We start from the raw sequence: 19,630 nt of genomic DNA, 5'->3' as shown, positions 1-19,630 counted from the left end.
CTCATGTATCACTATTACCCTTCTAACCTTTTTTAAGTAATAAAATATTTCTTAGGGCAAAAGCTTTCTATTCTAGGACCGTGAGCAGCCCTTTTTTGCTACTCTTTGAAGAAGGGATTTTTATTTTGCATTGGGTCCCAGAAATTCTGTGCTCTGCCTTGCCTTGCTTCCTTGAAGGTTCTCTAGATTCTAGCAAAGCCCATAGACATATGAACTCATATTTTGAGTTCCTCTAGACTCCAGAGCAGTGGTTCTCAACTGAGGGTAACTTTGTCCTTCCCCCCAGGTTACATGTGGCAGTATCTGGAGACATTCTTTGTTGTCACAACTAGGGGGCTGCTATTGGCATCTAGTGGGTAGAGGCCAAGACATCCTACCATGTACAAAGAATTATCTGGTTCAAAATATCAATAGTGCTGCAGTTGAAAAATCCTGATTTAGAATCTCCAGTTGTGGTTTTGGGCCAGCAGAGCCCCGTTCCTGGTTTGAAATGCAGAGGCTCAGTCTCCAGCCCAAACCCTCTAAATCAGAATCTGCATTTTAAAGATCCCCAGGCGGTTAGTGTGCACATAAAAGTTTGAGAAGCACTGAGCTAGGGGATGTGAATCTCTAACGACATGTGGGAAGGAGACCTTCTCCGACTCTTCAGTCATGCCAGCCATACAGGGACCCCAACGACCAGTGCTGTTCCTGCCACTTTTCTCATGCTTCTTGTTCATCTCCCAAGCCTCCCCTGCCCTGCCCGCCCTGGGTCCTACCCACCTCCGTCCACCATGTGACCGGCAGGCCCAGTTGCCAGGACACCATGAGTGGCGTCTGGCAGCACTTCAGTCCTGGTACTCTCTGGTTTTGAACTTGTACCTCTGTTAAGCGAGTCTGAAGAGAGAAGACCTCAGGCTGGTCTCAGACCTGGGAATGTCAAAGCTCTGGTCTGGCTCCCAGCGGTCTCAGGTCTCCCTCTGTTGTACTGGGCCTGAGGACTCGGCCCTGTGCCTCCACATTAGGGACTGGTCCTCTAACGTGCCACTGTTTTCAGAGCACAGCCTTTGAGCATGCTGTTTCCTTCACAACAGCCTTTCCCATTTTAGCTGCCTCTGGCTGAGCTTTCAGGACTTACTTGTCTGCCATCTTGGAAGCTTTCAGTTTCCCTCAAGGCCCCCATAACTAACAGCAGACAGATCTGTGACAGTGGCCCCAAATTCTAGGAGGGAAAGTAAATGGAGGTCAGTGGGGGCTCTGGCAAACGCAGGGTTGCTCACCCTACGAACAGGTGCGGGGCCCTGTGTTCACAAAGCTTTGGATTTTTATTTTTTATTTTTATTTTTTGGCTTTGTGTCTAATTTTTATTCTGAACTGTAAAGCTCTTTTAACTAAAGTACAGTTGGCATACAATATTATATTAGTTTCAGGTGTAGAACATAGTGAGATTTCACATTTATATGCCCTACAAAGTGATCAGCACAAAAAGTCCACTATCCATCTGTCACCATACCAAGCTATTGTGGTATTACTAATATTCCCTATTTTGTACTTTATATACCTGTGACTTATTTATAAGTTTGTACCTCTTAATTCCCTGAGCCTTTTTGCCCTTACTCCCACCGCCCAACCCTCTAGCAATTATCAGTTTTTCTGTATCTATGGGTTGGTTGGTTTGTTCATTTCTTTCGTTTTTTAGGTTCTACACCTAAGTGAAATGATACAGTATTTGTCTTTCTCTGACTTAATTTCACTTAGTAAAATACCCTCTAGGTCTACCCATGTTGTCGCAAATGGCAAGATCTATTTTTTTCATGGCCGAATAATATTCCAGTGTGTATGTGCATGTGTACAAACACCCACGTATCCACTTCTTCTTTATCCATTCATCTAGTGATGAATACCTAGGTAGTGTCAATAACTTGGATATTGTAAATAATGCTGCAGTAAACAGAGAGGTGCATATATCTTTTTGAATGGTTTCATTTTCTTCAGATAAGCCTCCAGAAGTGGAATTGCTGGGTCCTTCTTTGTCTCTTGTTATATAGCCTTTGTTTTAAAGTCTTTTTGTCTGATATAAGTATTGCTACCCTAGCTTCTCTCTCTTTTTTTCATTTCCATTTTCATGAAATATCTTTTCCATCACTTTATTTTCAGTCTCTGTGTGTCTTTCAATCTGGAGTCTTATACAGGCAGTATATGTAAGGATCTTGTTTGTATTTTTAATCTATTCGGTCACCCTATGTTTGTTTTTAAAATTTTTTAATTTACTTATTTCCAGAGAAAGCAAGGGAGAAAGAGAGGGAAAGAAACATCAATGTGTGGTTGTCTCTTGATGCCTCCAGCCAGGCACCTGGCCTGCAGCTCAGGCATGTGCCCTGACTGGGAAATCGAACCATCGACCCTTTGATTTGGAGGCTGGCACTCAATCCACTGAGCCACACCAGCCAGGGCCAGTCACCCTATATTTTTTCAATAGAAAAAAACACTTGGTTAACTTTCATTTAAAGTAATTATTGATAGGTATGTGCTTATTGCCATTTTAATTGTTTTTATACTAGATTTATAAGTGGTTGGTCTACTATGTTTACTATGTTTGCCTTTACCAGTGAGATTTTTTTTTCATATATTTTCTTATTTCTAGTTTTGGCCTTTTCTTTTCCACATAAATAATTCCCTTGAACATTTTTTGTAATGCTGGTTTAGTGGTGATGAACTCCTTTAACTTTTGCTTGTTTGAGAAAATCTTTATCTCCCCTTCAATTCTGAATGATAACCTTGCTGGGTAGAGTATTCTTGGTTGTAGGTTTTTGTTTTCTTCATCATGTTGAATATGTCATGTCACTCCCTTCCGACCTGCGAAGTTTCTGTTGAAAAGTTAGCTAACAGTCTTATGGGCATACCCTTGTATGTAACTAGTTTTTTTTTTCTCTTGCTGCTTTTAAGATTCTCTCTTTAACCTTTAACAACTAAATTATAATGTGTCCTGGTGTGGGTCTCTTTGGGTTCATCTTGTTTGGGACTCTCTGTGCTTCCTGGACTTTGATGTCTGTTTCCTTGGTCAAGTTAGGAAAGTTTTTAGCCATTATTTCTTCAGATAGGTTTTCCATTCCTTTCTCTCTCTTTTCTCCTTGTTAGACCCCTATGATTCTAACGTTAGTATGCTTGATGTTGTCCCAAAGGTCCCTTATGCTATCTTAATTCTTTTTTCTTTTTGATTTTCCAGTTGGGTGATTTCCACTATTCTGTTTTCCTGATTGGTGAGCCATTCTTCTTTGTCATCTGATTTGCTGTTGATTTCCTGCAGTGTATTTTTCATTTCAGCTGTTATATTTTTCTGTTCTGATAGGTCCTTTTTTAGAACTTCTATATCTTTGTTCAAGTTACTGAAGTTCTTGCTGAGTTTATTCATTTGTCTGGAGAGTCGAATGAGCACCTTTATGACTGTTAGTTTGAACTCTTCATCTAGTAGACAGCTTGCCTCCATTTCATTTAGTTGTTTTTCTGGGGTTTTGTCCTGTTATTTTGTTTGGAACATATTCTTTTCTATCCTCATTATGCCTGTTAGTTTCTATGTATTGTATTAGGTAGGTGAGCTAAATCTCTTGGTCTTGAAAGAGTAGCCTTATTTTCCTGTGGGTCCCTTATTTAGAAGATATCCTGTCCCCCTTGTCACCAGAGCCAGGTGCTCTAGAGAGTGGACTAGTGTAGCCTCCTGTTGTGACTTGGCCACAACTTCTATGGACACACTGGCAGGCAAGGCCGGTCTCTGGTCTCTGGTCTGCTGGCTGTGAGGCCTGGCTGCAACTCTTGCAGGCTCACTGGCGTGCAGGTCAAGCCTTCAATGAGGCTGGCTGCAAACCCCACCCCCGCTGCTGCAGACACGCTGCTGTGTGCTGGTGCTGAGTGATGCCCCCCACTGGGCATGGCAGGGCAGGAGGTCCTCTGGAGGGGTGCCACCCTGAGGTCCTCAGAGAAATGCCAGGGTGGGATGAACAGTGTTAGCAAGGTTAACAGTGTCAGGCAAGCTAGGTTAAAGAAAGCAGGAAAACATGGCACCCACCAGCACCTCTCACACAAGAGCAAGTTCCAACAGATCCCTGTCCCTCCAGCACACACCCTAAAATTAGCCAATGTATCACCTTCATGTATGACCTGGGTGCTTTTCTAACTGCTGCCTCTGTGCCAGAACTCAGAAAGAGCACAACCTGGGTTTCCGGCAGTCCTTTGGCTCTCCCAGATGTAAGCCTCGCTGGCTTCCAAAGCCAGATATTATGAGAACTCTGCTTCCTGATTCAGGTAATCAGGTGAGGGCTCAGACCCTTCACTCTTCGGGGGTAACCTTCGCAGTCATGATAACCATCCCGCTCATGAGTCACTGCATGAGGAATGGGGAGCAGGGTAGGTCCTGACTAGGCTTAGTCTCTACTCCTCCTACCTGTTTCAATGTGGCTTTTACTTGATATCTGTAGTTGTAGGAAATCGTTTCTGCTAGTCTTCAAGTGTTTCTCTGAGACAGTTGTGCTATATGTAGTTTGCAGTTTTGGTGTCAATGAGAGGAGGTGAGCTCAGGATCTTCCTACTCCACCTTTTGAACTTGAAGCCAGGAGCCTTGCTCTTGAATGCCAATTTAGCTTGTCCATGAAAAGTTGTTCCTTGTGGTTGGGGCACTGCCCCTGCAAGAACTGTGCCTCTGGATGGGATCACCCGAGTCACTGCCCCGACTCCTTTGCCTGCATCTCGTGTCTGCCAAAGCTTTGGATTTTTAAAGAGAAGCAGAAAGTCTGGGGTTTTAATGCGAAATTCTGATTTTCAAATACTGGCAGCTAAATGAAAAATTAAAACAAACCAACCACAAGGTAGACTAAACTCCTCTGCAGGTAGGGGTTCAGATTTGCTGCTGGTAAACACATCATGTTGTATTGTCATTATTTGTGGATCTCTTTGTCTTCCCATTCAGCCTGGTGGCAACTTGAGAGTGGGGCCTAGAACAAAGCAGTCCTCAGCACATACCTAGTGAGTGAATGAATGAATGAATGAATGAGTCTATGCTGCTACTACTTGTAAGCTCTAGTTAACCAGTGGGTTTAAAGCCATGGTTTGTAGTTGGCAATGTCATACTGCAGGGGTTGTTTGGACATGTATGGGGGTATTTTTGGTTGTTGATTGAAGGCACCATTGGCATTTAGTGGGTAGAGGGTTAGGGTGAATAAAAATATTATCAAGCATTTATTTTGTGCTCATTGTGTGCCAGGCTCTGTTCCAAGTACTTAATCGAAATTAACTCATTTAATCTCTCTCTCTTTAAATTTTTATTTATTGATTTTAGAGAGACAGAGAGAGGGAGAGAGAGAGAGAAACATCGATTTGTTGTTCCACTTATTTATGAACTCATTGGCTGATTCTTGTACATGCCCTAACCGGGATTGAACTGGCAACTTTGGCGTATCAGGATGACACTCTAACCAACTGACTTACTTAGCCAGGGCCATTCTTTACAACAGCCCTATAAGGCAGATACTGCCATCATCCCCATTTCAGAGAAAAGTATTGTTGGGGGTGGGGGTGGCACTACAGACAGGACAGCCCCACACAGCAGGGAACCATCTTGTGATTGTGTGTCCCACAGGCTTTTGTGTGCCCTGCTGGGTATTTATGTAGAGAAAAAGAAACCTATTTATAGTGACCAGAAATACAACAGTCATGTAACTGCATGCAGGGAGAGTGCATTTTATTTTTCAGCACTTTCCCCAGAGCTCACCATTTTAGAAAAAATGCACAATAGACAGTAACATTGCTCAAGGCATCTGAGGCACTAACATCACACACCTACAACCATCTGCACTTAGTGATTCTAAGTACAAGCATTGGGTCGATTAATTTTTTAAAGTAAACTCTTTATTGAATAACTACATACTTCAAAAAAGTGAGTCATGCCCTGGCCTGTGTGGCTCAGTTGGCTGGAGCATTGTCCCATGACCGGAAGGTTGTGGCTTCTCTCTCACATTGATGTTTCTCTCTCTCCCTTCCTCTTTCTCTAAAAAGCAATGAAAAAATGTCCTCAGATGAGGATAAAAAAAATTTTTTTAAGTGAGTCACAAGTATTAACCTCTATGAACTTCTGCAAAGTGAACACACCCCTGTGTAACCAGCGCTCAGATCAAGAAACAGAACATTCTCAGCACTGGCCAGTCCCCTCATATTTCCTTCTACTCACAATCCCCCCTTAAAGGTAACTGCCATCCTTTCTACCACTTCTAACACCTTACATTAACTTTGCCTATGTGTTTGAATTTTATATACCTGGAATCACATAGTATATGCTTTTTCTTGTGTCTGGCTTCTTTCAGTCAAGATTATACTGTGAGATTCATCAACGTTGTTGTGTGAATTGCTGTCTGCCTCCTTGGGCAAAGGGCAGAGAGGAGAAGCAGGTAATCAGGCTGGAGGGGGCACCTAGCCAGTTATGAAGACACAGCAGGTAGACACTCTTCTTTGCTACCTTGGCTTATCCTTGAATGTAAAATGGGGCTCATACTTTTACTCAGTTTACCAGATCTGTGTCAGAAATAAACACGTCATCAAAGACTTGTCAGTACCTCAGAAAAAGGAGAAAAGCAGTACTTCTTACACACAGCTGCTGACTGGGCATCGTCAGGTGCACCTTGTATCAGGTACACAACTTCCAGGGCTGGACTCAGAACTGGGGTGTGCAGGGAACCGTAGTTACCGCTCTGGCCAGCCCCGCTCTGAGCCCTGATCTCTGACCTCTGCAAAGGCCCCTGAGATCAGTGGCCAATGGGGACTGGGCCACCAAGCCTGGCTCTCATACGTTCCTGACATGTCAGAGGAGGGATGATCCAGGTAATGGCACAGGCCCATATATTCAGACAACTGCCTGAGCTCTGGACCTTCCTCCCCAGGAGTGGGAACCGCCCCTCAGCTGTGCTGGCCTAGCCCTGCTGTTCCACCTATCTTGGACTCTGACTTTCTGAGGTGGCATGAATATTTCTACCTCCCCTGGGGACAAGCAGGTTTACTTGTTTACTTCCTTAAGACTTTGGAGGCTGCCCAAGGAATCTTGAATCAAAACAAGGGAAACCTCATGCTAACTCCTGTCTGAGGCCAGACAAGCCAGTCATCTGCTTGGTGCCTCAACTCCCTTATAGGTAAAATTGGAGAATAATGTCTCATTTTATGGGGATATTGTGCAGATTAAAGGAGCTAGTGTGCAAGAAAGCACTTTTTAAAAGATCAAGAGATATGTCAAGACAATTTAGGCCATGATTTGCTATTATTGGAGGTAGAAGGGGCCATATATTTATTTGAAAAAAAAAAGTACATTTTAGAACAAACAAGAATGAATTCTGGTTTTGCAAAAACATATGATGTGCAGTTTTTGATGTCATAAGAATCTCTCTGAGCCTGTGTCTTCATATGTAAAATGGTGTTAACGGTACTTGACTTGGAGAATTGTTGTCAAAATTAGTTGTGAATAATAGAGTGAAGAAATAAAATGGAGTCACTATAGTCACTCTGCTAAATACTAAAATCAGGAAGAATTAAGCATGAGGAAATTATTCTATTCTCGTTTTTTAAACTAGCCTGGGCACTTAATCTTTTGAACTTTACAGTTATATATATAGATCTATATCTATATCTATATCTATATATCTATATCTATCAAACCTTCAGATAACCCAATGATTCCCTCCTGAAGGACTAAATTAAAAAATGTGCATGTATCCAGACGGCCTGACATCCATTATCCAGACCACAGGTCATCTCAGATCAATCCACAGGCTAAGAATGCAGAACTGATTCCTCTCAAGGATGTATTTTTACCACAAGAAGGCTTAGTTTGTGGTGCCCTGGTGGCTCTGTTAGAGCATCATCCCATACACTAAAAGATTGTGAGTTCGATCCCCTATTGGGGTGTGTATGGGAGGCAACCAGTGGATGTTTCTCTCTCATATTGATGTTTCCCTCTCTCTCCCCCTTTCCCTCTCTCTAAAATCAATATATATATCCTTTGGTGAGGATTTAAAAAAAAGAAAAAAGAACTCTTAGCTTTTCTTTGTTCCTTGGAACACTGTGTAGAGACTAATTGTGTTTCAGGTTTACAAACCCTAAGACCTTTGAATATTTATCATTTATTTCTAACCAAAGCCTCCAGACTCTTTTTGAGTTCGTTTGGCAGTGGTTATAAGCATAAAAGTGCCTACCCAGTACCTGGCACACAATAATAGGTGCTGTCATTTCTGTTGTTATAAGTAATAATGATAGCAACAGAGGTACAATATACTAATTCTGAACCTTTTCTCTCCTTCACTTTCAGGGAGCCAAGCTTCTCTTTCCTGCCCTCTAAGTGGTACAGGCATAAGCTACTAGATAAGATTCTTGGGAGAGAGAGAAGGAATATGGTGGCCTCTGACTTACCACATGAATGACCAATTTATCCCGATTTGCCGAGGACTGTCCTTGTTTTAGCACTGGAAGTCCTAGTCCCTTGAACTCCCTTAGCTTCAGGCAAACTGGGATGACTGACTTCTCTACAAGCAGGTCCAAGTGCAGATTCTGGCACTGATTATCAAGCAGGAATGTCTCAACATTTACAGAGCACCTGTCAGACAGACACTGTGCAAGGCCCTGGGGCACAAAGATAAAAAGTCACAATGATCACCATCAAGGGGTCACAAGCCCTGTAAATATATCAGCGGAAGACATCTGCTAGGACAGCAGTGTGATCACCAATAACTGATGTAGCCACAGGGCACAAACTACTCATAAAGCAGGTGCTAGAAAACAGCCGCAAGAGGCAAGACTCTGGATGGGAAATAAGGTTAGGAGTGTGGCGGGATTTTGGCCAGTCCTCTACCTGTCCTAGCTCTTAACTTCAGTTTTCCCAGCCTTGAGATTCGTAGTGTGCTTTTAGCGTGCTGAGGAATCACTTCAGAATGTTCATTAAAACAGATTCCTGAATCTGATCCTAGTTTTCTGTAATAGGAAGGGCTGGAGGTGAAACCCCCAAATCTGCATTTTTATACCCACCCTCTCTGAGCAATTCTGACGTTGTCAGGCTCTGCGCCATACTTTGGGAAGTACTGCTTAAATCATGATCTGCCTCAGCAATAGGTCTGGCGAGTGATTTAAAAGCTTAATAGGCAACAAGCAACAAAGTGTCTTGTGAACCTGAGAGCAGACTAATTCTTTGCAAATAATAGTAATCCGATAATGCAAATAATATAAAAAATCTAAATAATAGTAAAAGAACTGGAGGACGCATTGCAATTATTACCCAAGCCGAGCCTGTACCACCGCCCAGTCCCCTCCAGCGCAGTCGCCGTGACTGTCTCTTTAAGGCCCTCCCATCACCCCCACCCCCGCTCACCTTTCCCCAGGCGTGCGACCCGACCGGCGGCGCGTGCGTGCTGGCGGCCGTCGAACGCAGGAGCCTCCCAGCGGGGCGGTCGCGGCGGCGCGAAGGCGGAGCTTCTTGTGTACGCGCCTGGCCCCGCCCCTGCTCCTTTCCTTCCCCTCCCCCATCCACAGTTCTGCCCCCGCCCGCACGGTACAGCTGGGTCAGTGACGCGGGAGCAGCCGCCGCCGCGTTCCATTCTCTTCAGCCGGCGACAGCTTCGCGCCCTGCCTCCCGCCTTCTCCCGCAGCGCGGGCTAGCTCCAGCCGGACAAGGGCACGCGGGGCACGCGGGGTCTTGTCTACACCCGAGAGAGCTGCGGGCGCGCCCAGGCTGTGGAGCAGATCCCGGAGCCGCGGAAGCTGCGAGCGCCCCCCTCCAGGAGGTCCCTGCGCTGTTCCCCGGGTAAGTTGTCACCATGGCCAGGGAGCGGCGGGGTCCGGCATTGTGTCACTGGAGCTCCCGGCCGGCTGTCAGGGGCCCGGGGTTGGCGCGCACCGCCCCGGAGGGCCGCTGGGGAGCCCCGGTCGGCCGCCCGGCGTCAGCTGCTCTGCGCTGTCTCGCTGTCATCCGGCGTGGGCCGGCCGGGCCCAGTGCCGGGAGGGCTGCCGGGGGGACTGTGCCGAGGCCGCGAGGAGGACTACACGGCCGCTTTGCGGCCGGGAGCGTAGTGGCCGGGATCCGGGCACGGCGCCCCGGCCTCGCCCGGCGTTCGGGGTCGCGCTCGCTGCCTGCGAGTTCAGGGTGGAGACCACAGTTGGCGGATCGCTGGTTAGGAAGGAGGTAGGCTGAGGCCCTCTTTCTTTTATCACTATTATTTTCTACGCCAGCAGACTAAACTGCGAGTCCCGCGCGTGGGTAGGTTTTGTTTAGCGACGGTGGATTTCCTGAGCAGACCTCGTAGTTCGCGTGCGTGAGCCCCGGAGCTTTCTGCAGCCCCGGCGTCCCGACTGGTCTTTAATCTCAAAAACTTTTCTTATTATCCCGGCTGAGACTCACCGAAACCATTTCCTGTTTACATATGTAGACTTTCTTTTTTTTCCTCCTGCTTTTCAGAGACTGCAAATATTAGTGTAGGTCTAACCCTCCTGTAGCATTGTGGCTGTGGGGCTCCTGAACGTGGAAAAAGTTGCCTGTGTGATGAGGATGGGGGAGGTGGTTTGGGGGACCGTAAGACCCAGAAGGAAAGAGGCGTCAAAATCAGGTCTTTGGCCTAATGCTGTTGTTCCTACAGAATGTTCTCTCGGTGACAGGCAGCTCATTGGGCTTTGTTGCTCTTGCTCACTGGGCTTGCGTGTGCTTTGTACAAAGGTGCACACGCAATCTGTAGGTATTTACTCTCTTTTTAGATCTGCAGAGGTGCAAAGTGGGTCTTTCCATTTGTTTCTTGATCTTTTCATTCCTCTAATTTCAAATATATGTATGAATGATGTACACACACACAGGCACGCACACTTTTTCTGTTTTGGGAATTCCACACCCAAATTGTCACCATCTAGTGGAGGCTAGTAGAGACATGTGCTTGGCATTGAGTTCTGAATTTTATGAGCTTTGCGTTTTTAGCAAGATGCATAGTCAACCAGAAGCGAAATTTTCAGTTTGGGAGGGGATGTCTCCCTCCACCTCAGTAAAGGGGAGGTATTTAATAAAGCCACAGTAATAGTAGTGATAGGGAAAAGTTCTTGAGGACTTACTGTATATCAAGTATTGTGCCAAGAGCTTTACTTTCTTGATCTCATTTAATAAACAACACCTTTTTTTGGTAGACATTATTATTCCCATTTTTTTTTTTCAATCGAGACCAAAGCCAAACAAATAACTTGCCCAAGGTCACAAAGATAGCTTGTGGCAGAGCCCACACTGTTAACTACTAGGTTCTACTGTTTCTAGTTTGCTTACACTTTGGTAAAAGTGGAGGCATACAGGGGTGTCCAACCCGTGCCCCACAGGCTGCATGAGGCCCAGGAGGGTTATGAAATGAGGCCTAACACAAAATCGTAAATTTACTTAAAACATTATGAGATTTTTTTGTGATTGCATGTTTCAGTGTATTTAATGTGTGGCCTAAGACAACTCTTCTTCCAGTGTGGCCCAGAATGCCAAAAGGTTGGGCACCCCTGCAAATCTGTAGTCTTTTCAAAGCACTACTTCTTCAGGCTGTTTTTCAGATCCTGAGCACCCTTAACTCTTTCTCCAAGATACACATTTTGGTGTGGTTTGCACAACATTCATTTGTTCATTCTTTTTTTTTCTTTTTAATTTAATTTTTTAGGGAGAGGGAAGGGAGGGAAAAAGGGAGAGAAACATTGATGTGAGAAACACCAGTGGGTTGCCCTCCATATGTTCCTGGACCTGGGAGGACCTGGGACCGAACCCACAACCCAGGCATGTACCCCAACTGGGAATCAAATCCACAACCTTTTGGTTTGTGGGACCTACACCCAACCAACAGAGCCATGCCGGCTGGGGCTCATTCTTTCTTTTATTCAGTACTCAGAAGTATTTCCGTGATACAGAATGTATGTCAGGCACTGTGCTAGGTATTGGGGATACTGAATAACTAAGACAGAACCCAGCCATGCTCTCGTGGTGTTCACAGTCCTTAAGTCAATTTTGTTTTCATTTATGTTGTTAATTTTCATTGTTGGCCATTTGCTGCTTAAGGAATTTTAGCCCAGTGAGTTAACTAGAGGCCTGATAGATAGGACTTCCTGCCTGCACAGCAACTCTTTGAATACTTTAGTAGAAATGGCATGTGAAACAAATCCTCACCTACAGCTAGACTGCAGCAGGTCGCTGGGTGCTCAGAGTAGGGCCTGCCCCCACCTTTGCCCTTCTATGTTTGAATCCTGAGAGCAAACTCACTGTCAAATGGTGGAGTTCAACTTATTTGCCGAGGTGTGCCTTCTCCAAGCCTAGAATTTGGACTGACAGAAGACGAGGGGTCTAGGATAAGGTGTTTCAGATGCAGGCTGGCAAATTGAAGAGACCTCAGCACTTTGGTTTCCTGGCAGGTCTCCATCTCCTGGTGACTGAACATGTGCTCTTATGTAATGGTGCATCTCCTGGCAGGGGTTTTCCTTCCTTGCTGTTGCTGGGGCAGCAATTCCTGCATACACATATATGGCTTCTTAAAAGTAAGGACTTAATTCAGATTTATTGCTACTATGCATTGTTTCACTTTCTCCATGCCTTTCTATCCCCCCAGATAAAAACTTGCCTAATGTTTTAAATCTTTCCTTGTGTTCTTTTTTTCCCTATTTTCAGCTCTCCTGACAACAAGGTAACTACTGGTATCTGTTTGTGGGCTCAGAGAAGTACAGTATCTTTAAAAAAAATTATTGAATCACATAATCTTACTTCCTTACCCAAACAAGTGAACTGGGGAGAATGTCTTTAGCAGAGCCACTTGCAGGCAGAGAAGGAAGGTCAGAGAGCACATGTGCTTGTCTTTTTCCCTCTAGTTTCCTGAGTACCAAGGGAAATTCATTGAGAGGTAGCAGCAGGGTTATAATGCCTCTTACAGGTCTGAAATGCCTACTTGGAGGCCTGAATTTCAGCAGCTCCGTTGGGCCACGTTGTATAAGTGTCATGCATGAAGCATTTTACCAAGCTCCTGAACTGACCAGTGATCTCCTGTTGAAGCTGACAGGCAGTACTCATTTTCCCTATTCTGTCTGCCTGGACAGTAAAGATGTCGTGTTTAGGGGGTATTCCATCAAGCAGTAGGAGAAAGATGTGAAGGAACAAATAATAGAAGATGCCCAGTGCCTTTTTTTTTTTTTTTTTAACTTTGAAAGCAAATATTTCTCTGGTGCAAACTTGAATGGTGACGGTTAAGATACTTGGGTTAAGGATAAGCATTGGGACAAAAGCGTATGTGATAATAGAGACTCTTTCCCCCAGTTTTTCCTCAAGATGGCTTCAGTCTAGGGGTTCCCCACGTATCCCACGGTAGCGAAAATCCATTTAGTGGAATAGTTTTTTTAAAAAATTAATATTCTGCCCTGGCTGGTATGGCTCAGTGGATTGAGTGTTGGCCTGTGAACCGAAAAGTCACTGGTTTGCTTCCCAGTCAGGACACATGCCTGAGTGGCGGGTCAGGTCCCGAGTTGGGGTGTGTGTTGAGGGGCAACTGATAGATGTTTCTCTTCTCTCACACATCTGTGTATTTCTCCCTTTCTCTCACCCTCCCTTTCTCTCTCTGAAAATAAATAGATAAAAAGTCTTTTTTAAAAAATTAATATTTTTAAGTTAGGTTGCCACATTGCCGGAAACTGGGAAACTAGAGCAGTGAGAAATAATGCCTGTCCTGTGGGAGGGCTGTTTTCTTATTGGTGGGAGTGAAGGATGTTGTTTGAGGTTGGGACTGGGGGTTTAGGGATGCGGATTTGAAGCTGCTCATAGCTGTGGATCTGTGACCAGTGAAACACTTTGAGGACATCATTGGGGTGACTGTCTTTGAGCATCAAGATCTGTTCACTCCCGCCCTCAGTTGGCGTCTAGGCAACAATAGCCTTTGTTCCCTAGGAAGATGCTAAGTTTATATCTCTGTAAAAATCTTTACCTGAAAAAGTAGAGGTGCCGGGGAAAGAGTTACCTGTTATGAGCCTTAAGTTTTTGCACAGAGCGTGTAGGCACCTGTGGGTGTTTCCTTTTTCTTGTGCTAATGTGTTTCTGTGATGGTGTCCTCTTTCTTTCCCTTTTAGTCCTTTGGCCTAGACGCCAGCAGGCTTTCTCTGATTGTTCTCTCATCCTCTGGTTCTTGCCCAGGGTGGAAGTCTCCACTCTGCCAGTGGACCTTGCAGTGGCACCAGGCTGGTTCGCTTCAGCCATGAAAGGCCACCTGTGCTGTTGTCAGGGCTGGGGGACAATTGAGTCCCTGTGAAGGTATTGGTATAGCAGCAGAAGAAAATGCAACGGTAGTGGAAACTAAATGAGTTTCACAGAGTCTGGTGTTGCCTGTGATGTATTCTCTTACCCTGGCTCTTAATCTCAAAAGAGGAAAATAGCTGCCCTTGAAACATCTGAAGGCTGCATGCCAAGAATTAGAAACAGGATATTATTGAAGCATTTTTTCTCAAGCAGAAACAGATGTACTTCCCTGTTACTGTCGCTAGTGTTAGTAGATCCTTAAAAGTACCTGATAGGTATGTGCCCTTAAATATACTACCACCTCCCACACACATATACAAGTGTTACACTATTTTTTTTTTTTTTTTTTTTGGCAAGGCCCCTTTCCTTGATTTGGGGAAAGTGAGCCTGGGATTCCTGATGGCAGTAATAAGTTCTCAGTGTGTTTGCAGACTGTAGAGTTGGTGACTGACAATTCTTTATTACTCAGAAGAGGATCTTCTGTGGTGAAAATGAAATGATTCAGAATTCTTTTCTCCTGTAGTTGGAGATTGGGCACAAAACCTCATAAGAAGAGACACAAATAGGGGCTCCTTCCCAGTCCTCCCTTTCTTAGGAGCGGGAGCGTCCAGTCTTTTCAGGTGCAGCCTCCTGCCAGCAGTGACTTGCCTTCACTCACATACGTTTGAGATCAGAGTGTGGAATTGCTCAGTGTGTATACTCTCCTTGCTGAAATTTTGGCTACACTAGGCCTTGGCTTCTGACAAAGCCAGTAAAATGAAACTGGCTTCTGGGAATGGGGTAGGAGTGTTTATCCCATTTTTCCTTCTTTGGGCTGTTCTGAGTTGATCTCCATGCACTGAGTGTGCGGAGGTTTAAGAAAGGGAACTTGAAGAAGAGAACAAGGTCGTTTTGCTTATTTTGCATTTTAAATGGTAGCTAGACACACTGTAAAACAGCTGAGGGGGGATTTTTAAAAAAATCAATACACTGAGACAATTTTACACAAAGCTTGGTAAATAAAGGAGAAAAATGTCACTGTGCTTCTACCATTTTAACACAAACATCTTTTCCATGTATTCTCTTTTTTATTTTAATTGGTAATCTGGTTACATTTATTTTTGTATTTTTTTCACTTAGCACTATACCATAAACATTTCCCTTATCATGGCACATAGCCTTCTGTAATTATTTTAATGGCTTTGTAATATTCCATCAAATAGATAATTTTTGGTTTAAATATCATCTCATACATTTAGATTACCTCTGAGTTTGCTCCAGGAGATTTTTTTTCAGAAGAGGGATTTTATTTTGTCTAATATATATATTTAAAACAGCTTTATTGAGGCAGTTTATCATAAAATTCACCCATTTAAATCATACAATTCAATGGATTTTGGTATATGTACAGAATTGTATAACCATCACCACAATCTTATTTTAGAACATTTTCATCACCCCCAAAAGAAACCCCATTAGTAGTCACTCCCTGTTCCTCTATAGTGCTCCCAGCCCGTGGCCACCGCTAACTGATCTATTCTCTGTAGTTTCCCTATTTGGACATTTTATATAAACAGAATGATACAATATATGGTCTTTAGTAATCGACTTCTTTCACTTAGCATAATGTTGTTGAGGTTTATCTATATTGTGGCATATAGCAATACTCATTCCATTTTATTGCTAAATAGTCTGTTACATGGATATACCACCTTTTGTTTATCTGTTCATCAGCTGATGGACATTTGGGTTATTTGATTTTTGGTTATTAGGAGTGATATTGCTATGAACATCCACATATAAAGTTTTTTGTGGACCTATATTTTCATTTCTCAAGGAGATATTTTAAAAGCTGCACTCATATTTCTATTTTGGAGTTACCATTATACTTAGCCAGCTCATATTTCTATTTTGGAGTTAGCATTATACTTGGCCATGCAGTTTATTTGGGGAAAAATAGTGTTATAGCAAAATCTCTTGGTGTTGAGGATAATGCCCTGAATTAAGAAAAGATATTTCACACACACACACACACACACACACACACAGAGAATTTTGTGTTTATGAAGCTTGAACTCTCCAATAGCATTGTTTCCAAATCTTTGGTGCAGAACTTTAAACAGTAGTGAGAGTTGACAGATGCAATAGTGCCTAAATTCAGTGTACATGTACTGCTGTTTTGTTTTTTGTTTTTTTTTTAAAGAACATTTTCAGCATGAAGCTTCAGTTCTAAATCATGTGTTTTATGGAGAGAATTTTACCATGAACCCCACAGAGCCTTCCTTATCAACTGTAATTTATAGTTCTCGGAAGCATTTCCTTTCCTAATGAAAAATCCCATGCCAGGGTTAGTGCACTTGCTCAGAGGCTTCTGCTAGGCTGGGGAGTAGAATACTTACTGAGGAGATAGCCATCCAGAGAGGTATGGGGGAGGGCTGTTTACTGGGTGGACCTCAATTGCACTGGAGGTTAAAAATATAGATCATGCCAGACACAAAGAAGAACAGATGGTGCTGCTGGGAGCATCATTTCCTCTACAGGATCTACCCTTGGGTGGTATTATATCATACTAGCCAAGTTACTGAAATAGTGCAGTAGCTGGTCTTGCTTTCTCTGCTCCTAGATCAAGAGTGCATATGCTGGTTATCTAATTTTTTTTTTTTTTAAATAAAGAATAACCCTGGCAGGTGTGGCTCAGTGGATTGAGTGCTGGCTTGCGAATCAGAGGGTTGCTGGTTTGATTCCCAGTCGGGGCACATGCCTAGGTTGCAGGCCAGGTCCCCAGTTGGGGGCACGTGAGAGGCAACCACACACTGATGTTTCTCTTCCTTTCTCCTTCCCTTCCCCCTGTCTAAAAATAAATAAATAAAATCTAAAAAAAAAAAAAAAAAGAATAAACTTTGCCCTGACTTGTGTGGCTCAGTTGGTTGGGTGTTGTCCTGCAAAGCAAAAGATCACTGGTTTGATTCCTAGTGAGGGCACATTCCTTGTTTGCAGGTTCAGTCCTGGTCTGGGTGTGTAAGAGAGAGAACTGATCAATGTTTCTTTCTCACATTGATGTTTCTCTCCATTCTCCTCTCTCTAAAGATAAATAAAATTTTTTAAAAAATAAACTTTATGCTTAGTGTTTTTCAAAAAATATCCTCCTCTTAGGACATGCCCATTAATTTTACAAAGAGAGAAGGGAGGGAGAGGGAGAGAGAGAAACATTGATCAGTTGCTTCCCATATACATCCCTCCTGGGGATTGAACCCACAACATTTTGGTGTACATGATGACCCTCAACCAACTGAGCCACCAGGCTGGAACAGGTCACCTTATTTTTTTATTGGAGGGTCAAGATGATTCTACCCCAGAGAGATATGTGGGTCACAGGGCACATGCTCTTTGTCCAACAAACTGAACAGAAAGCAGGAACTTGAATTATTTTCTCCTATGTCTATATTAGGTTTCTGTACCTGGAGCCAAGCCCAAAGATCAGTCCTTCCAGAAAGTAGTTGTGTTTGTGTGTGCGTGTGTGTGCGCGCTCGTGTGTGTAAATGTAAATGTGTGTGAATGCAGTCATAACATTCCTGCCACAATTCATTGCCAAAAGTTTTGGATTTGGAGTGGGCTCTATCTATTAATGCAAATTCTATTCCCAAGTCTTAGGAGTCTCAAAAGGCTGAATGAAGTGACATAAGACTCTTATCTGAAGATTTGAATTCTTGACTATAGTATATGGATGTTACTACAAAACTCCTTGCACAGCGAAGAGACTGTAGGCTCATGAGATGCTGGAGTTGGAAGAATGGGACTTTGGGATCATCTCATTCTACCTCCTCACTTTATAGAATGGAAAAATGGAAAATGGCTTCTCAGAGCTGACTTCCCTGAGTGGTGACAAGGCCAGGGAAGAAGCCAGATTCCTAGCCTAGTGCTCTTTTTACCCAAGTGTGTTCAACTTCTCTTCTCTGGGCCTGTCCCAGGAAAGGGGATTGGCAGCAAAGCAGGATGTGTGATTCATATTGTTAGGAACAAATTCATGCCCCTTCTTTGATTGTGGTTTTGAGTCTAATAGTGAAATTGTTGATACAAAGAGGAATGAGGCTGTAAGGGTAGAACTGTTCTTAAAATGGGCGCTGTTGTCTCTGCAGTTTGAAAACCACTTCTGACTCCAGACCAATAAGATGTGTCCTCTGAGCCATTTTCCCCTTTGGGTGTCCCTTGCCCACCTGTGACCGTGGCAGGAACTGGTGTCATCTGAGGGGTAGAACTGCCCAATAATTGGAAACATGCTGTCTAGGAGAGCTGATGCTTTCTCCCTCCCACCCCAGTAGCAGACCAGACCCTTCTTGGCTGTGGTTCTTATTTCCTCAGGTTTATTTTATGTGGGTTTAACCACCCCATCCAAATGCAGTGTGAACACCCATCTCTAACTGTCTCTAACCAGCCAGGAAGGAAATAAGCTGCCTTTCCCTATCTTGAGCAGTTTCATGTTCATTGGGTGCTGGTCTTTTAGTTGGCAAGCTCAAGACACATCTAGAGAATTAGGAAATAGTGTGCTGGCTGGTCCACACCTCTCTCAGTCCTTGATTCCTGTCCTCCTCCAGGTAGAAACTCTGCCATGGGAAGGCCATCTACCCCCCTTGTATCGGTCCTGTGGGGATTTTGCTGGTTACACAGCTGTATGACAAGAAAAACAGGCTCTGGATTTCATAAGAGTTTATCCGTCCATCTTTTTCCCCCCTTCACTTGCACCTTGAAGTCACAATAATTTGTGAGCTGATAATCTGGTTGAGTTGTGACATCAAGCTGGTGGGAGGTGGGTATGCGATTGCTGCAGAAACCGAAAGGAAGTAGATCTAGTCATTTGTTAGGCAAGTATTTAGTGACTACCTGTGATCAGTGCTAGGTACACATTGATACTTGCCCTCATGGAGTTAACAGTCTGGGGGACTCTCCATAGATTATTTAATTGGAGAGTAGTATTGGAGAAATCTCTTGCGTGGGGATGTCTTTTAGCTCGACGACTCTGAAGGAGTAGGTCTGACTTTTTCAGTGCCATGTGTGTCCCAAACCAATAATCACCTGGGAAGGGAGGAGGGCTTGAAAAATACTCCTGGAGAATTCCCCTTGGCCTCCTGAGCAAGAAAGCAAGGTGCTTTTCATTGAAGAGTGAGCTAGGTTTAGGAGTTTGGTCTGGTGTGAGGATTTCTTGTTTTCTGGCTTTACTTAACCAATCAGCTTTTCATGTGGGAATGAAAACTTCTTCTTCTTCTTTTTTTTTAATAGAGAAGAGCAGGTTTGGATTCAACAGTTAGAAATTGGGAGAAGAAAAATAGGATCAGTGGCATGAATATCTTAGGGAATCTTTTTTTCCCCGTCTTTCCCAAGCCT

At 43.9% G+C, this 19,630-nt stretch overlaps 1 protein-coding gene across 2 annotated transcripts in view; it reads left to right on the top strand.

Moving 5' to 3' along the window:
* The first annotated feature begins 9,532 nt into the window (after nucleotides 1–9,532).
* Nucleotides 9,533–19,630, top strand: part of SUSD6 (sushi domain containing 6) — a 90,888-nt gene continuing 80,790 nt past the window's right edge. The window contains exon 1 of one of the 2 annotated variants that reach the window (XM_054567365.1): nucleotides 9,533–9,802. The gene's annotated coding sequence lies outside the window, so the exon portion shown is untranslated. Of the gene's footprint in view, nucleotides 9,803–9,831; nucleotides 10,181–19,630 lie in introns of those variants that run through there. The other variant, XM_054567368.1, reaches the window with a different exon arrangement.

This window comes from Pteronotus mesoamericanus, unplaced genomic scaffold, assembly GCF_021234165.1.
Source record: "Pteronotus mesoamericanus isolate MK-2021 breed Mesoamerican mustached bat unplaced genomic scaffold, CSHL_Meso_final contig_182, whole genome shotgun sequence".
NCBI lineage: Eukaryota > Metazoa > Chordata > Mammalia > Chiroptera > Mormoopidae > Pteronotus > Pteronotus mesoamericanus.
This window is presented reverse-complemented; position numbering and strand designations above follow the sequence as displayed.